Consider the following 6075-nt stretch of genomic DNA (forward strand, 5'->3'; position numbering starts at 1 on the left):
TTCTTTCCCTATTGAATGGTCTTGGCACTTGTCAAAAATCAATTGCCATAGATGTTTGTGTTTATTTCAGGAATCTCAATTCTATACCATTGATCTGTATCCTTTTGTTAGTATCATACTGTTTTTACTATAGCTTTGTAGTAAGTTTTGAAATCAGGAAATGTGGATTCTCCACTTTGCTTTTCTTTTCAAGGTTGTTTTGGCTATTCGGGGTCACTTCAATTTTATATGAATATTAGGATGGGCTTGTCCATTTTTGCAAAAGCAGTTGGAATTTTTAGAGGGATTGCACTGAATATGCAGATCAATTTAGGGAGTGTTGCTATCTGAACAATATTAAGTCTCACAATCCAAGAACATGGGATGTCTGCCCATTTATTTAGGTCTTCTTTGATTTCTTTCAACAATGCATTACAGTTTTCAGAATATATGTGTTATACCTTCTTTAAGTTTATTCTTAAGTATTTTATTCTTGTTGATGCTATGTAATAGAATATTTTTAAATTTCATTTTCAGATTGTTCGTTGTTAATGTATAGAAATACAATTGACTTTTTTTTGTAGAGTGATCTTGTATCCTGCAACCTTACTGAACTCGTTTATTAATTCTAATCTTTTGTGGATTCCTTAGAATTTTTAATATACAATATCAAGTCATCTCTAAACAGAGATAGTTTTACTTCTTCCTTTCCAACCTGGATGCATATTACTTTTTATTGCCTCGTTTCCCCGGCTAGGACCTCCTGATATTAGGGAGGAAGCATCTAGTCTTTCGCCATTAAGTAAGACGGTAGCTGTAGGGTTTTCGTAGATGGGCTTGATTATGTTGAGGAAGTTCTCTTCTTATCTTGGTTTGCTGATTATTTTTATCACAAGAGCATTTGGATTTTGTCAAATGCTTTTTCTGTGCCTATTGAGATGATCATGTGGGTTTTGTCTTTCATCTTATTAGTATGGTATGTTACACTGATGCTCATAAACTCTTGACATATGAGTTTGAGAGAAAAATAGAACCATATCCAAATACCAGGCCTTTGACCCCTGCAGGAGGAGACTGCCCACAACAGGATCAGTGACTGTTACCAGGAATATTCGATAGCACCCAGTTAAATCTCCCTCGTTCCCATGCAGCCACCCTGACAAAGGACCCCTAGATACAGGAACTCACCTCCTGGGAAGGAGAGAAGTGCCAGCCCTCGGAGTGAACTTGAAGGGTGCCAAACGATCCTTTGGGTAAAAACCGCACCTCCTCTTCAAAAAATAGAACTTTCTTAATTGTCCAGGACAGAAATCCCAACTCCAACCAACTTAAGAAAAAAGGAGATTTATTAAAAAGCTACAGAATTGAAAGGAGATCCGCGGGGATCAGGACAGCTCCCAGAGCCCCAGGATTGGAAGTGCAGGCCAGAGCCTGCTGGGACTTAAAGTCACCCTCCTGCCTCTCTGGTGTCCCCTTATGGCAGATGGCACAGCCACCACCAGCTTGGGCTCACTTCCCAGCCAGAGCCAGTTAGAAAAATCCCAGGGAAGGACTCCAGATGGCCTGGGTAATGTACCATGGACCAGTTGCTGGTCATGGGAATGAGCTTCTCTTAGTGACCCAGCCTGGGTGTCAGGACTCATCCTCACTGTCAAGGGCAGGACAGAGGAGTCGCTCCCAGAGGCAAAATCATGTTGTTACCAGGAGGATGGCATGAGGGTTGCTGAGCAGAGACCTGTGTTACCTCATTGCCAATATCTCTTGGGGGTTAAGGCATTGTCCTTTGAAGATTCATGTTTCGAGTATAGATGTGCTATCGAGGGAAATTTGAGGGACCCCATTACCACCCATTAAACCAACATTACGCCAAAATACTGAGCCGTAACACAGAGAGGCCTTAAAGGGCTGGACCCAGGGTGGAGAGGTTCTGATGGGGAGTTGGGGGAAGATACGTGGCAGGCAGTGGATTATGGATCACCTCTTTTTTGGAGTGAGAAGGAGAAACCTATGTCTGAGTCCATGCGTAGGGAGGCAGGTATCTCAGGGCAACCAAGATACTATCTATTTACTGGAGGGGCTACTGACTGTCAGTTGAACAGATTTCTTGGTATCCAGCCATTTGTTTTACAGATGAGGAAACTGGGCACCAGTGAAGAGGAATTGCCTAAGGTCACGCAAACGAACAGCACATGCAGAAAAGCAAAAAAAAAAAAAAAAAAAAGCATAGAGGCCGGGCACGGTGGCTCACGCCTGTAATCCTAGCACTCTGGGAGGCTGAGGCGGGTGGATCGCTCGAGGTCAGGAGTTCGAGACCAGCCTGAGTGAGACCCCGTCTCTACTAAAAAAATAGAAAGAAATTATCTGGTCAACTAAAAATATATATAGCAAAAAATTAGCCGGGCATGGTGGCGCATGCCTGTAGTCCCAGCTACTCAGGAGGCTGAGGCAGTAGGATCGCTTAAGCCCAGGAGTTTGAGGTTGCTGTGAGCTAGGCTGATGCCACGGCACTCACTCTAGCCCGAGCAACAAAGTGAGACTCTGTCTCAAAAAAAAAAAAAAAAAAAAAAAAGCATAGAGAAGTGGGCAGGCACAGTAGCTCACCCCTATAATCCCAACACTTTGGGACGTTGAGGCAGGAGGATCACTTGAGGCCAGGAGTTCAAGACCAGCCTGGGCAACATAGCAGGACCTCATCTCTATAAAAAATAGAAGAAAAATTAGCAGAGCATGGTGGCACATGCCTATAGTCCCAGTTACTCAGGAGGCTGAGGCAGGAGGATCACTTGAGCCCAGGAGTTGGAGGTTGCTGTGAGCTAGGCTGATGCCACAGCACTCTAGCCCAGGCAACTGAGCAAGACTCTGTCTCAAAAACAAAAAAAAAAAAGAAAGAAAGAAAGGCATTTCATCTTGCTCAAAATAAAGATGTGGTTGAGCTGGCAAGCTTCTGCTTCTGTTAGTTCACTAGGGATCTTCTGCTGCTGCCTCTAGTTCAGGTCTCTTGCTTTGTCAAAGGTCCTTTTCTCTTTTTGAGTCCAACCAAGACATAAGTTGGTGAATTAGTCACTAGTCAGGCAGCAAAACATGTTCTTCACTGCCAATCACTTTCGAGTTTGTAGAGGGCTAGGTTGGCGTGGTCTATTCCAGAGTTTGAAAGGGGCTCTGAATGAAAACTGGGATCCTGGACCCTCGAGCTCTCCTTGGAATCTCTGACCTTCGGTTCCCCCTTCCCCAGAACTGGGTTGGCTCACTGATGTGCGTGGGGGCGGGTGGGGAGGAAAGAGCCCTTGTCAGGTGCTTCCGAAGCTCTCTGGAGATTCGCATGCCACGTCTGGCCACCCCCAATCAGCCATAGCCTGAGGATCTGATGTGCGCCCCCAACCCTGCACCACAGGTTGAGGACCTAAGCTTGTCGCTGGCTGGAGTGTGATCATGGTACTGAGAGGAAATCTCTTCCTGCTCAGAATTCCTGGGATTTCAAGAGCCGTATTTAAGAACTCCAGGGCTTTCCAGCCAGAGCACTTCTGCCAATACACGGTGCGTCCTTGGGTTGGGAGGTTTAGATAAGCCTGACCCGGGAGCTGAAGTGTGTTCCGGAGACTTTGCGATCCGGTGGTCTTGGCTTATGGCTCCCCCACAGGCAAGGGCAGGGACAGAGGGGGCAGCTCTGGGCCAAGCTGGTCTTCTCCTCCCAGCCTTTCTGTCTGTTATTCATACCTGTTAGGATTGCATTTGATCACTCACAGTGGCATCTAACTACAATGTCCACCTTTCGTGGTGGGACCTGCAGGCCAGACAGAAAGGGGACAGACAGACTACAGGGGAGAAACTGATGTAGGTGAAGACGACTTGCTCCTACTTTCATACGCTTTTTACATCCTGACAGCTCAATTTAAGGTTGTCTCCCTCCCCTGACTCCATTTTATTTTCCTTCATAGTATGCATCATTCTGCATTGACTTGTTTACTTACCTGTTTGGTCACCACTATACTCCCCAGTTTCTAGAACAGTGACTAGCATATGGTAGGTACTCAAGAAATATTTGTTAAATAAGTGAATATATCATTTCATTTGAAATTTCTCAACAACTTCAGGGGCAAGCAGGACAGACCATGCTGTCTTTCATTTTACAGAAGGAGAAACTGAGGCTTCACTAAAGCCACTAGGAAGTTAGGGAAGCCTTGGTCCCCTCAGTTCCCAACCAGGGCTACACGTGTGGGGGGAGGGCATATGTCCCAGACCCGTAAGAGGTCTCACCCAGGCCCCTGCTCAGAAGTTCGGTAAACTACTCAAGGATAAAGTGATCGTAAGAAAAGGCAATAAGAGGTTTTTCCTGACCTAGAGACTGGGATGCCAGCAGTTTCAGAAACCAGGTTCTGCACGTTGGGAGAGGAAGGGTGACGCTACCATTGGGCACGTGGCTCCTTGGTGCCCCTCAGTTCCACCTCACCGCCGCTACTCACTCTGGCCCCGGGAAGTGTGAGCGCCGCGTCGCCGGAGGTCTCCGAGCAGGCTGGGTGTCAAGTACGCAGCATCCCGGTGACAGAGCGCCGACGGCCCCAGCACCAACACGAAGGGGCTTTGCGCCGCCTAGTGGACATGGTTCTAAACTGCAGGCCTCTCCGCGGAGAGACGCCCACGCCCGGGCCTTGCGGAGCCCGGTTGTCCCTGCGTTCTCCGAGCCCTCAAGGGTCAGAAGGCCCGCGGCCCCCGTGCGCCTCCACACCGCAGCCCTCCAGAAGGGAAGGGCAACAGAGAGCGGAAGCCTGCATGATTCTCCTGAGGGACACTCTCCCTGGCGCCTCCAGCACCGCGTGGTCCCCCGCTGTCCCCAGCAGGCACACTGCCCACCGCAGCTCTCCCTGGGGACTGCCATGGTCTGCCCACGTCTTCCCCCTCTTCTGTGCGAACTTCCCAAGGCCAGGCCCTTATTCCCTTTGTACCCTTGCCGCCATCTCCCCCACCCCCCATGTATGAGCAATTAACTCACAAGGATTTCAGAATTTTAAAAATTAAGATCATGATGAAAATATTTCTTAAATATTTCTGATTTGCATATTCTAATTTCAGAACAACCCACTTTAAACTCCTCACCCAAATCTTGGAGATGTCCCAGCGGCGGCTCAGTTCAGAGGTCCCACTGAGCGACCAGGCCCACAGGGGGCCCCAGCACCAGCCTTCGACAGGGCTCCTGGGCCCACGGCCCTGCCCATTTGCCACCAGATGCCGGGCACTTCGGAGGCACAGGACCTGGCCCGGTAAAGGGATGTGTCTCTATAGAACTCTCGTGAGAACACTTGAGTAGAAATGTGGATTCATGTCATGGGGAAGGACCAGAGGAAGAAGCCAAGGAAGGCTGTCGCCACTAGGGTCCTCTGAGAGAAAGACAATGCGTCACCTGCATCAGCCCAGGCTTCCTGCAGAAAAAGCCCAAGACACAGCAGAGCCACCAGGATTAAAGAAAGTGCTAGATCAGGAACTTCCTTGAGAGGGAAGGAGGCTTTGTTGGCAAGAATCAACACAACAGAGATGGTGGAGGCTAGAGCTCGTGCTCATGGGTTGATGCAGTAAATGGCTTGGTGGGACCAAGACAGTGGTTCGTATCATTTGTTTCATTAATGAACCTCTTAATATAGTCAGTTGTTTCATAAACTATTTATTATTGACACTAATATAATCTGGAAAAAATAAGGAAATAAAAAAAGACATGCCTGGCTACTTTTTCAAACCATTAGAATGTATCTTCTGCTTTTTGAAATTCTTTGTGGCCAGGTGCAGTGGCTCTTGGCCATAATCTTAGCGCTTTGAGAGGCCAAGGTGGGAAGATTGCATAAGCCAGGAGTTCAAGACCAGCCTGGGCAATATATTGAGATTCTTTCTCTACAAAATATTTAAAAAATAGCTGGGCATGGTGGCCTGCAACTGTAGTCCCAGCTACTTGGGAGGCCAAGTTGGGAGGCTCACTTGAGCCTAGGAGTTGGAGGCTGCAGTGAGCTATGATGGTGCTACTTCAGTCTGGGTGACAGAATGAGATCGTGTCTCAAAAAAATAAAATAAAATTCTTGGCTGTGCATGATGGCTTACACCTGTAATCCTACC

Source organism: Lemur catta, chromosome 2 (assembly GCF_020740605.2).
Source record: "Lemur catta isolate mLemCat1 chromosome 2, mLemCat1.pri, whole genome shotgun sequence".
In the NCBI taxonomy this organism is placed as follows: Eukaryota; Metazoa; Chordata; class Mammalia; order Primates; family Lemuridae; genus Lemur; species Lemur catta.